The sequence below is a fragment of the Psammomys obesus genome, unplaced genomic scaffold, assembly GCF_907164565.1.
Source record: "Psammomys obesus unplaced genomic scaffold, mPsaObe1.curated_primary_1811, whole genome shotgun sequence".
NCBI lineage: Eukaryota > Metazoa > Chordata > Mammalia > Rodentia > Muridae > Psammomys > Psammomys obesus.
Genome location: NW_026585504.1, coordinates 58,676,619 through 58,690,147, shown reverse-complemented (window position 1 = coordinate 58,690,147; position 13,529 = coordinate 58,676,619).

Genomic DNA, 13,529 nt, shown 5'->3' with positions numbered 1-13,529 from the left:
TTCTTTCTTTCTTTCTTTCTTTCTTTCTTTCTTTCTTTCTTTCTTTCCTTTCTGAGACCCAATCTCACTGTATTGCATAGTTGGCTGGCCTAGAACTTGCTTTTTTCACCAGGCTGGCCTTGAACTCACAAAGATCCACCTGCTTCTGCCTTCAGAGTGCTGGGATTAAAGATGCATGCCACCATGCCTGTCAGGAGACCCATCTTAACTCTGGTCTGCCATTCCTTGGGCAGGGAGACTGGTATATGGAATGGAGGGCCTGAGGGGAGCACCAGCCTGCCTGCTTCATAGTTCTCTTCTTCTTGCTGTGATGCTTCCACCATTTATTTATTTATGCATGCATGCAGAGGGCCTAGTCTTGGGAGGGTCTGGTCCTTGAAATTTATGCCATGACAACTTGAAAAGTGAGGTGATCCAGATCACAAACTGTCCCCACCCACTGGGGTCCTGAACAGCCCCATCTTACCCTTCTCTGAGCCTGTGAGTCCCCATTTCTAACCAAGAGGATCCTGAGCTACAGACTGAGCTGGTGGGGGTGGGGTGGGGAAGTGGAGTGGGTTTTGGATGGATATACTGAAGGGTGTATGGAAGTCCCTCGGTGCAGTGCCAGGGCTCAGTTCACTGCAGGGACTCTCCTCAGAGGATCCCAACCTGCTATTAGAAAGGCCTGTGGCAGGCAGGTGAGCATGCTGGCCAGGGATGGGGCTATTCCCAAGGGGTGGACTGCTTCTTGGAGCCCTTCAAATCATTCCCCAGAGGCAGCTGCCTGTGCATAAGGCTGGGGCTGACACCCAGCCAAGAAGGGGGCTCTGAGTGAGCTGCAGAGATTGTCTCCGGGAAGCTTGCTCCTCGGCTCCCACTATCCACCTACTCACTTACACAGGGCACTCGAGAGTACCGGTGGAGGGCGGGCTGGTATGCATGTGTTCACAAGCGCTCTCTCTCTCTCTCTCTCTCTGTGTGTGTGTGTGTGTGTGTTCAATGCTAAGCTGCTTGCCCAAGTTTGTTCTGCTTGTCAGTGACCAAATTCTGGGCCTACCCTAGAGCTGGGACAGCTTGGCTCCTTCCTGGGCATCAGTCACGTTAGGCTCCTAGGAAGGACTGCCTGTGGAGGGATATCAGGGACTCCAGGGGCAGCTGTCTACTAAGATGGGCTACCGCATTCTCATTCTGTTGTGGACCATTTGTCATTGAGTCTTGGAAGATTTTAGTGCTGCTCTCAGCTTTGATACAAATGTTGTGATGATACTAGCCTCAGTTTCCCCCTCTGTCAATAATCAGGCTACTGACTACAGGGCCGTAGTGAGGAACAGATGAATGCTGTCTAGGCAACTGGACGGTGAAGGGGACTCCTTGGTCTATAAAGATGGAAAAGTATCTTGCCTACCCATCTCCCTGGGCCTTGCCATGATTGGAGCAGAGCTCTGCAATGAGGGACTTCCTTTCCTGGGCTTAGGATGTTGCTGCAGGGACTCCTGCAGGACTCCACACAGGACAGCTCTCAGCTGACAGCTCTCCAGTGGGGTACAGGTGGCCTTTAAAGAGGACCAGTGGCTCACGGGTGGGTGTCCTGGTTAGTGTTTTTGTTTTTTTTGTCCAACTTGACGCAAGCCAGGGTCATCAGGAAGAGGAACTTCAGTGGGGAACATTGCCTTCATGAGACTGCCCTACAGACAAGTCTCCTCCCCAAGCTGCTTTTGGTCATGGTGTTTCATCGCAGCAATAGAAAGCAGACTAAGACAGGACCGCGGGCAAGGGCTGCATGGGGAGTTTCTTTTCCTCCCCACTGTTTCGGGGGCTGTTGAGTTTCCATGAAGTCAGTTGGCTGGCTTCCCACAGCTACGGAAGGCAGGGTGGGTGTGGATACTGCAGACCCTGCCAAAACCCGGTATCAGGGACATGCACAGGACTTGGGCAACACTTCCATTGACTACAATCTCTCTTGTGTTCTGGGGAGGTTCTCAGCAGATGGAGGCATTTTCCAGGAAGCCTGAGGACCTGAGTTTGATTCCTGGTACCCACATGGTGGAAGGAAAGAATCAACGCTTGCATAAACAGGTAAGAATATAATTAAAAAAGAAGCTCAGTGCTTGCTTTGACCCAGAGCTAAAAAAACCAAAAGTGTGTGTGTGTGTTTGTGTGTGTATGTATGTGTGTGTGTTTGTGAGTGAGTGCAGGTGCTGGCAGAGGCCAGAAGAGGGCATCAGATCCCCTGGGGATGAGGTCATAGGCAGGTGTAAACCACTTAATTTCAGTACTGGGAATTGTACTCAAGAGCAAATGTGTTCTCCCAACTGAGGAGCCGTCTCTCCAGACCCTTGCTAACTTTCTTGACCCCTGAGTCATCATTCATTCCCTGTGGGTTTGTTATGGCTGGGAGTTCACTGCTGGCCAGCGGCAGCACTCTGTGGAGCTCTGGAGTCCCCTCCTGCATGTACCAGGCTCTCTGAACACCCTTGAGAGTTTTTTGTGGGCGGAGCAGTGGCCAGCTCCCAGCATAGAGCCAGATCTAGGATAATACTCAGTGAAGGACAGGAAACTGAACTCATGTGAGGAAAGATATCAGAGTGGGCATGGGTGATGGGTAACTGTTGACTTGAAAGAATCCATAGTTACCTGGAGAACAGGCCTTTGAGCATGCCTGTGGGGGATGATATTGACTGATTAGTTGATGTGGGAAGAGTCACTTTAATTGTAGGTGGCCCCATTCTCTGGGCAGGGGACTCTGGACTGTATAAGGTAGAGAAACTGAGCTATGTACTAGCATTCATTCATTTATCACTGTCTACTTCCTGATTGTGGATACAGTGTGGATAGGTGGTTCAGGCTCCTTCTGCCTTAACTTTCTCACCATGATGGAACGTACCTCGACTTGTAAGTGAAAATAAACCCTTTCTCCTTTAGTTTCCTTTTGTCAGAGCATTTCATCACAGCAATGAGAAAGTACTAAGATGGCGTGGTTTGCAGAGGGGACTCCACTCACCTTGCGTCAGAGTTGCTCATGGCTAATTCAAGCTTGAGTGTGAAAGGCTTACTGTCTGCCTCTTCCCAGTGTGGGTGGGGGTCTGCAGAGAGCGGCACTTAACTCCGTAACGGGAGCCTTGGTGGAGCAGTGCCAGGCATCAAAATATCTCAGATGGCAGGGTATTCTCAGAGCCTGAAAAGCCAGAGGCTTTCCAAGAGCAGGGGATGATGGAGAATCCCAGATATATAGGCTTAGCTATGCTCTTACAGAACCCGTTGAACTTCAAGCTTTCCTTTGTAGAATGGTCAGCATTTCAGTGCCTACTTTTTGGCTTGCTGTGAAGATGGGGTAACACAGACCGATTCGGAATAGCCTCTGAACAGAGCGAGAAGATGCTACCAATTAGTACCATTTATCCCTTTGTCCCTTCTTTCCTTCATGCATGCGTGCATGCATCCCAACGAGCATTTATTAATTACAGAATTAATTACAGAGTATATGAGGATGCGTTGGGAACCAGGCCTCTAATCTCTCTCAGTTACAGGTACCGGCTCAACGGGTTTAGTGTTGAACTGTGCAATGGGCTGTGCCTTCTGGGTTGTGGGATAGCTCTGCCATTCAAAGCAACGCTAAAGGTAAGGGCCGGAGAATCCACGCCTGGCGTGAAGTGGTACTCCTCTCGCTGCTTGCCCCAGGCAGAGACAGCTGGACAAGAGACAGATCTCCTGTGGGAGGCAGGAGGCCCATCTGTTGGGAGCCATAGGTCCCCTGAATATGGAGTAAATCAATATGGTCAGCATGGGGGTGGCTGTGAGCTGGCAGGATGGAGGCAGATGTAAGTAGCCACTTGCTGAGAGGGAGAGAGAGAGAGAGAGAGAGAGAGAGAGAGAGAGAGTAGTGGCATGTCCATAAAGCCTGCTGAACCTTCTCCAGAAACAGGACTGTTGGGGGTGGGGGCCATAGCTGTTTTTACCCCACCTTCTCCAGCATTCCTCCGTTCCTGCTCCAGGGTGGACCAACATCTATGGGTTCGTCCATGCCTGGTTCCCCTTCCTCCCTTTCTTCTTCCTTAACTCTATTCCCCTTCCTTCCCTCCCTCCCCACTGTTTTCTTTGATTCTTTCTCATGTAAGCCCAGGATAGTCCAATTTGCTATGTAGCAGAGGATGAACTTTAACTTCTTCGTTTTACTTAGATCAAGCAGCCAAGGGTTTAATCAGAGTGAGCAAGGAAGCAAGTCCACTCTTTGAAAGAAAAGAGCCCGAGAGCTGGCAGCTCTGAGCTGACCTTGAATTTCTGATCTTCCTGCCGCTACCTCTCTAAGTGCTGAAGTTAATGTCGGTCCAGCCATGCCTAGTTTTCCTGCAGTGCTGTGAAGTTGAACTCAGGGCTTTGAGTTGCATCTCTAGCCCTAGTACCCTTGCTCTGTGTGCCCCCCATATACTTCTTGGGAAGGCTGCCAATGGCACCCCAGTGGCCTTCCCTGCCTTCAGCCCCACAGTAACCAGCCCAGCTCTCTTCCGGGTTGCTTCAGCTTTTCTTCCATGAGTATTCCAGACACAGCCATAGGAGGGCCACCTGCCACCTGCTTTGCCTGTGTGAGGGCCTTCACTGGCCAGGGCAAGGTTTACCCAGTCTTTCCTTCCTAGTGGGGCATGTGAGGAAGTGAGGAGCCTGGCCAGGAAGGTACTTGCCATTGTGAGCACTCAAGACACATAAAGCCCTCGGTACACTCAGTACCTGAAGGTGGTGAGATGGCGACATTATCATTACCTGTTCTGGCAAATGGATGTGACCTGGTCCCACCCTGGAAAGCTTAGAGTATACCAGGGGAGGCCAAAGGGGCTCTGAGTGACAGCTGGATGCTAAGAAGCCAGGCAGTTGGTGTCCAGGAGGCTCAGCCATCAGGACTGACTGGTCTCCCTTGGGCTTCATGAGCTTCATGATCTCCTCAGGAATGGCAGAGCTATTATATCATGACAAACATGCTGTGTTCTCCTGCCAGTTAGGAATGAGGGCCTCATAGGTGCCGTCCTAACAGGACCCCTTTGTGGGTGTTACACAAGATAGGCATGCCCCGGAGTCCTTGGCTCTCATTCCTGACTTTGATGTCCCAGTGAGGACAGGGTCATTCCTGGCTACCCCATCCTCTAGGGGAGGTCCTATGTCCCCGGGCCTCCATGCCCTGACTCCGAGGTTCTTTTAGGCAGATAGAGACTTAGAATGCCTACATCACTCCCCTGGCTGGGACTGTCCCTTGAGTCTGTTGATCCCCACTTTAGTTAGATGTGTCAATCATTTCCTGTTCGAAGGAGTTGTAGTCAAGTTCCCAGGACCCCAGGACCCAGGCAGCATTGCCCTGTGAAACAGCATTATCCTAGTGGGTTAGTCTCCAGTCACCACTGATGTGCTGTGTGAAAATGATATTCCCACTTGGTAGGCCACGGAAGTGAGAAGTGTCTCTTTGCCGGAAACAGCTGGCCTGAGCATGACGTTCCTTGTGTATTCGCAAATGCTTGCTGATCTCTTGTCCCAGGCCCAGGAGACCACGGGCCTGAGGCTGAAGACAAACGCTCCCCTCTGGTCCCCTACATAGCCGGAGAGCTGGCAGGTTTATGGGGACCTTCTTGGGAGGCTGAGGGCCCAGAGGAAATCAGGACAGTTATTGGACATCCAGTGGAGGGGATATGGGATGGGTATTGGGGTACAGCAAGGCAGATTCCTACACACATGGAGGGGGACCAGAAGTCCTTGGAGATGGACTGATGCTTGAGTCTCTGTCTTCTCACCCTCCATCCTGCTGTACAGCAAGAGACCAAGGAGGGAAATCAAGGGACTCTTTTCTGCTTTCCTTGTTCTTACTTCACTTGTGGGGCTTCTAATAAAGTATGGGTAGATGGGGGGATGAAGCCACAGGGACCCCACAAAGGGGCTGTCTGTCTCCCTACATACAAACAAGCTGATTCCTTCCAAGGTCTCACCATATACCCCTGGTTGTCTTGGCCTGGAATTCACTATGTAAACCAGGCTGGCCTTGAACTCATAGAGATCTGCCTTCCTATGCCAAGAGGTGGGCCATAACACCTGCCCCTCCTCCTACCTCCCTTCTTTCTTCCTTCATAGCTTACCTTATTTCTTTAGTTGTTTATTCTATATGTGAGTGTTTTGCTTACATAGATGTTTGTGTCTCACATATTTGCCAGGTTCATATTGAAGGAGGTGACACTTGAGATTTTTCTTGCCATTGGCATAGTCCCTGGAACATTCCAGATTATTGCTTAGTCAACACTTTTCATAAAAGTAATTAAAAAAAAATCAAGAACAGACTGACTCTGTAATCACAGAGTTCAGGAGGTCCAGGTAGGAGAATTATGAATTTGAGGTTGGTCTGGGCTATTCACTTAGAAAACAAATAAGATGAGCTAGGGATGTAGCTCAGTTAGCAGAGTGCTTAGCAGGTCTGAGGTCCCATCCCCAACAACCACATAGACCAGGTATGGCAGCATATACCTTTAATCCAAGCACTCAGTGGAGGAAGGCAGGGGGACCACAAGTTCAAGGCCATCCTTGATTATTGAGTGAATTTGAGGCCAACCATACATGTTATATATGTGGTGTGGAGATAAAGTTTGATGGTAGCATGAAAACCTAGGGTTTGGCCCCCAGGTGGAACTCAGGTCACTTGGCAGCAAGTGCCTTTTTCTGCTGTGTCATCTCAATGGTCCTTTTAAATTATAATTTTTGTTTGTTTGCTTTTGAGACAGAATATCCTATATCCCAGGCTGGCCTCAAACTCTGAAAGTATAATGGTTTGAACAAGAATGGCCCCCATAGGCTCATGTGTTTGAATACTTGTTCACCAGTTGGTAGAACTATTTGGGAAGTATTAGGAGGCGTGGCCTTGTTGGAGGAGGTGTGTCACTGGAGGTGGGCTTTTGGGTTTCAAAAGACTTGTGCTATTTTCATTTGACTCTCTCTGCTCTGTGGTTGATCAATATGTGATCGCTCAGCTGTTCCTTTGCTCCATCATCATGGACTCTGACCCTCTGAAACTGTAGGCCTAACTAAATGCTTCCTTTTATAAGTAGCTTGGGGATTCAAACCCAGGGTTTTGCAGTCTAGACAAGCACTCTACCAACGAGGCTGCACCGTGAGTCCATTGCCTTGAAGTTCATGTTTTGTACCTTACTGGGCTATTACACACACTCAGGAATGTTCACATTCATTTCTCCTCCAGTACACTTCCATTATGTAGACTGCCTTCTTCTATTCTACACACATGTCCTCTCTAAATGCAGCTCACCAGAGATGCTGCTCTGGTATGCTTTTCTGAAGCCCTCTTTGCTCAGCTTTTTCAGCACCCAGAAGCTTTGGTGTTAATGTTCACTGATATATTCCCATCAGCTCTTTCTCCTCAATGACTGGGACAGTGGGTACCCAGAAATTACCAAGAGAGCCTGATACTGAAGGGTACCATTCAGAAGTTATCATGGGAAGTGATACACCTGCCTGTTTGTACCTGCTCTCACCTCTGGGACACCAGACCAGGCCCTTTAGTACCTCCCGTCCCCTGCTGCCTTCTACCACTTTTTTCTCAAAAACGACCTCACCCACCCCTGGAAAACATAGTGCTCCACTGAGCACAGGAGATGGAAGAGAATATTTGACCACACCACAGACCCTCAGCAACCAGGGCGGTGAGGATGGAATCTCTGATTTTTCCAGCTGCCTGTCTTTGGAAGGTGCCTGGCTGGGGTGGAAGGCAGAGGACACAGCATGGAGCACCTTCTAGGAGTCCACAGAAAGATCGACTTTGTCACCCTTCCCTAGCTGTGGACAAAGTATCTGACAAATGAGGCTTTGGAAATGCTCAGTGGGTAACGCAGTTGCTGTACCAAGCATGGGACCTGCCCCCCCAGAGCCTAGGTAAAGCCAGACATGGTGGCAAGGTGTGGAATCTCAGTGTTGGCAGGCAGTGACAGGAGACTGCCCAGGAACTGAACGAGCCATTTATCCAGTGATAAAACAACAAAGAGCTTCTGTTTCAAACAAAGTGGAAGGCAAAGACCCACACCTGGGTTGTTCTTTGACCTCCACAGGCAGAAACATGTGCACAGAGAGAGAGGGAGAGAAACAAACAGACGGTTAGACAGAGACAGAGAGAGACACAGAGGGAGAGAAAGGGAGACAGAGAGACACACAGAGATAGAGACAGAGCAAGAAAGAGATGGAGACACACAGAGAGAAAGAGAACGGGGAGAGGGAAGCAAAGGTGGGGAAGAAAAAAGGGTGACAAAGGCAAGTTAAGGAAGGAAGGGCTTATTTCTGTTCACAGTTTGAAGGTGTAGTCCGTTACAGTGAGGAGCATGGAGCAGGAGGCAGCTGTCACATGGCATCCACAGTCAGGAAGCTGAGAGATGAATAATGCTGGTGCTCAGCTCACTTTCTTTCTACTCAGTCCAGGACCTCAGGCTATGAATGGTGCTGCCACAGCTAGAGTGGGTCTTCCCATCTCAGTTTACCCAATCAAGAAACTTCCTCACAGACATGCCCAGCTGTTTGTCTCCTAGGTGATTCTAGATCCATCAGAAGGATACAGTCCTCCATCAGGAACTCAGGGGTCAGTGCTGGGGTTCCTCACCGCTGCCACCCTCAGGCTTTGACTGCATAACAGCTTCACCTCACTCAGTCTTGGGATAGCTTTGGCTTCCTATATCTGGCTTCCAAGCAGCACTCCATTTTTTAAAACCTCCATTCCATTAAATAGGTATTCATTTCCATGCTAAGGGAGTAGGCCAAGGGAGCTGGGAGGAGTGGGGAGGAGCTGGGAGGAGCTGGGGGGAACTGGGAGGAGTGGGGAACAGCCTGGGGTGAGGAACAGGTTTTCTAAGATGGGTCCAAAGCTGACCTACATCAGGACCTGTGAGGACAGAACACTGATGGAGGACACTACTTCATCCTTCCTTCTAGAACTTTCTCTCCCCCCCACTCTTAACTGCTTTTCTTTGTTCTTTGTTTAGCACTCCAAGCTTGTGACTTCTTCATGGGGACTCATGCCCTGCCTGGATCTGATGCCTCCCTGATGTGCTTCAGTTCAGATGGTGAAGCTGGGGCAACTGCTGGCCATTAGACCGCAGGTTAGTCCTCATGGCTTGGTGTGGGTTTTAGTGCCAGACTTGAAAAATCAGATTGGCTCATTGGCTGAGCCCATATTTTCAGCATTCCTGATGATGGGGCTTGAGATGCTATGGCATGTGGATAGTAGGCAGGTTCCAAATGCCTCAGCAACTTCTGCATGTTGAGAGTTCCTGCCAGGACCTCTGTGATTTGGCTCTAAATTCCAGATATTTGCAGGGCAGTAACTCCTGCAAAGACAGCTGAGGTCTACCGAAGACTAGGCACAGCACAACACACTGGACACCAACATACGTGCAGGACATGTCAGGAAGAGGTGTCCAAATATTTAATCATTTAATTTTATTTTTTAACTTAATTGCACCTACCTATCATCTATCTATCTATCTATCTATCTATCTATCTATCTATCTATCTATCTATCTATCTATCATCTATCAGCTATTTATCTTCTATATCTATCTCTCATCTGTCTATCATCTATCTATCCATCTATCATCTATCTAGTGTAGTGAAGACATGTGGCAATTAGGGGACAACTTTTGAGAGTTGATTCTTTCTTTCCATTGCATGTGTCCTGGGCATTAAAGTCAAGTCTTTAGACTTGGTAGCCAGTGCCTTTACCCACTCAACTGTTCTGATGGTCCTTTATGTTTTTGAATGTTTAGGTATGTGTGTGTGTGTGTGTGTGTGTGTGTGTGTGTGTGTGTGTGTGTGGTTTATGTACATAGGTTTGGGTGTGTGTGTGCCTATGCATACATGTGTGAAGGCCAGAGGAGGATGTGAAGTGTCCTCTGTCACACTTAGCATTATTCTTTTAGGCTGTTTATATCACTGAACTAGAGCTAGGCTGCCAGCCAGCTGGCCCAAATGATCCCCCAGCCCTCATCTCTGACAAGACTGAATGCGGCCAGGCCAAACTTTTTGTGTGGTACTTGGATCTGAACTCAGGTTCTTCCTCATGCTTTTGAAACAAATGCTGTCACTCACTGAGCCACCTCTCATGGGATGCTTTTGTGAGAAGAGGTTGAAGGCTTGTGTGGTGGCTTCAATCGCCGTACTTGGGAGACAGGAGCAGGTGGATCTCAGTGAGTTAGAGTTTCATGCCAGCCTGGTAGCCTGGTAATGAGATGCTGTCTCAAAAGAAAAAGAAAAAGATAAAAGAAACATTCACACCAATGTTTATTGCAGTATTCATAATAGTTAAGTTATAGGACCAACCTAAGTGTCTAGCAACAGAGGAATGGATAAGAAAACGTGGTTTAGATAGACAATTTATATGGAAGTTTGAATAAGAACGGCTTCCATAGGTTCATATATTGGAATGCCTGGTCTGGTTAGTGGAACTATTTGGAAGGGTTAGTAAGTGTGTCCTCGTTGGAGGAGGTCTGTGTCACCTACGGTTTCAAAAGCCCACATCACTCTTAGTGCTCTCTCTCTGGATCAGATGTAAGCTCTCATCCACTGCCTGCTGCCTGGTTCCATGCTCCCCGCCATCATCGTGGACTCACCCTCTGAAATTCTAAGCCCCCATTAAATGCTTTCTTCTATAAGGTCATAGTGTCTTATCTCAGAAATAATAATAATAATGATAATGATAATAATAATAATAATAATAATAATAATAATAATAATAATAATAAAACTAAGACAATGGATGCCTTTCAGCCATAAAGAATATAGTTATCAGCGGAGGCAGAAGCAGGAGGCAGGAGGCAGGAGGCAGGAGGCAGGAGGCAGAAGCAAGAGGCAGAGGCAAGTAGATCTCTGTGAGTTCAAGCCCAGCCTTGTCTATCTAGTGAACTACAAGACAGCCAAAACTACACAGAGAGATCCTGTTTTGAAAAACCACCAAAATAAAACAAGCAAAAAAAAAAAAAAAAAATACAGTTAGGTTGTTTGCAGTAAAAAGGACTCAAATGGAAAGGATCCTATTAAGTGAATCAAGTCTTAGTTTCGGAAAGACATATGTTTTTTTTCCCATTTATGGGTCCTAGAATTTACAGACACATAAACTCAGAACTGTATGGTTAACGTGCAAGCAAAATTGAAATTTTCTGGGGAGGACAGGGGACTAGAAGGAGAGTGAAAAGTGGAGAGCAGCAGGATGTCGGGGAAGTGGTATGGTCAAAGTACATCATATACATGCATGAAAGTGGTCTTGTATAACCTTGTGGGATAATTAAACAAATAAAATAGTTAATAAACAATAATGTTTAATAAACAAATAAATAATTTAAAATAAATAAAAAGAGGTGAGCTGAGTCTTGAGGCGATGCAGGAGGAGATGAGTAGGAGGAGGCCCTTCTGAGAAGTGCCTAGGGTGGTGGGGTGAACTGGGTGAGGCTCAGAAGTGGGGTGGGTGTGGCCTAGCAGGGGCTGAAGATTGCTCACCCTGGCTGGAGGCCAGGTGTCTGCAGGGACAGTGTGTTTAGGAGCTGGACTGGGGAGAGTATGAGTTGCTGAGTGAGCCTGGGAGATGCCAGAGGGAGGACTCACAGTGCTGCCGATGCAGAGAGTGGCGGGTGCAGAGAGCTAGCGCTGCGTCTCCTGTAAGATTCCTGGCAAGGAAGTCACCGCGCAGTGTCAAGGAGCCGGGCTGTTACCACCTCAGCTGAAGTTCCTTTTATTCCCACCTGAAGGAAGAAGAGGTGACGGGGCTGCGTTCCTGTGTTAGGAACATTGCTTACACGGAGGGGAGTGTGGCTGAGCTGGCGGAGTTCTCGCCCAGCGTGCAGGAATCCCTGGGTTCCCTACTAGAGCCTCATAACCCAGGTGTGGTTTGTGCAGACTGTCTCAGCACTCAGAAGGTGGAAGCAACAGGGTGAAGGGGAAGAAGAGGGAGGAAGAGGGGGCGGGAGTGGGCTATGGTTTTGGGTGTTCCGACCTGTGATTTGGCTCTGTTGCTTTGGCCACTGAAGATACGTCATGGAGAGAATGAATGTGTGGCAGAGTGTAACCTATTACCTCATGATTATAAGGTGAAAGACAGGAAAAGGAAGACACCAGCATTCCACAGTTTCTTTGCAGGGCCCAGCCCCAATGACCTGGAGACCCCTTATTAGGCTCCGCCCCTTAAGATTTCACTACCCCCTGCAGTGCCAAGTAGGGGACCACGTCATTAAGACATGTCCTTTTGCAGGGTTGGAGGGATTCTAAATCAAATAGCCTCTCAGAGAGCTCCCTTTTCCCCCTGGGCCTGTGTGGAGTGTTCTGAAAGTTGTCCTCGAGCTGAGCCTCCAGGGAAGTCCCACAGTGTTTGACAGAAGGCACAATATGTGTTCACTAGTCCCCATGCATCGGAGCCATAATTCAGCGGTACAGGATGCCCGTATGTCTGGAAAAAAAAATATCCCAGTAAATTAGACCTGGATTAAAGAGGTAGTTTCTAGGGGAAATTATATAATGCTTAGACCAGCACAATCCACAGACATGCTTAGCCACTCAGCTAAGAAGCCCCCACAGTAAAACAGCCCTATGCACATGAGTCAAAAAGCCAAATAATGAAGAAATGGTCTAGGGATGGAGCTCAGTGGGAGCGTGCCTAACATGTATGAGACTCTGGGTGCAATTTCCCGAGCCACAAAATGCCAGCACTTGGGAGATGGAGGCAGGAGGTTAATGAATTTGAGTGTAGCTTGGGCTACTAGTAGGATTTTGTTTGAAAAAAAAAAAAAAAATGGAACCAAGCAATCAAACAAAAATTTGAAATGACAACCACAGGTCTTTTACTTAAAAAAAAAATCTAGGCTCGGATGGTCTTAAAAATCTTACTTACTTGCTTATGTATTGTGCGTGTGTGTGTGTGTGTGTGTGTGTGTGTGTGTGTTGGCGGGAGCGCTTGAATACCATGGCGTGTGTGTGTGGAGGTAAGAGAACAGCTAGCTGGAGCTGGTTCTCTTCTAGCATGTGTGTCCTCAGGCTTACAGCAGGTTCTGCTACTGTTGAGGCCCTAGGCTCAGACAGTCTTAACAGCCAAGTGTTGTTAAACCTTCAAAGAACGTGTCATTGCTGTTCCAAATTTTGTTCCAGAATTAGACAAATCAGGAAAGATGCCAGCCAGTTCATTTAATAAAGTTAGTTAGTGTAACTAACTTGTTCCCCATAGGCATTGACCTAGTTAATTTAACCTAGCTAGTTAGTATAGCCTAGATTGAAGACCTCGTAAGGAAAGACAGTGTTTGTGTGTGTGTATGTGTGCATGTGTGTGCGTCTCTGTGTGTGTACATTCAATACATGTGTATACATGTGCATCCACATGTATGGAGGCCAGAGATTGATGTCAGGTGTCTTCCTCAGTAGCTAGCTATCTTTTCTTTTCTTTCTTTCTTTCTTTCCTTCCTTGCTTTGTTCCTTCCTTTTTCTTTCTTTCTTTCTTTCTTTCTTTCTTTCTTTCTTTCTTTCTTTCTTTCTTTCTTTCTTTCTTTCTT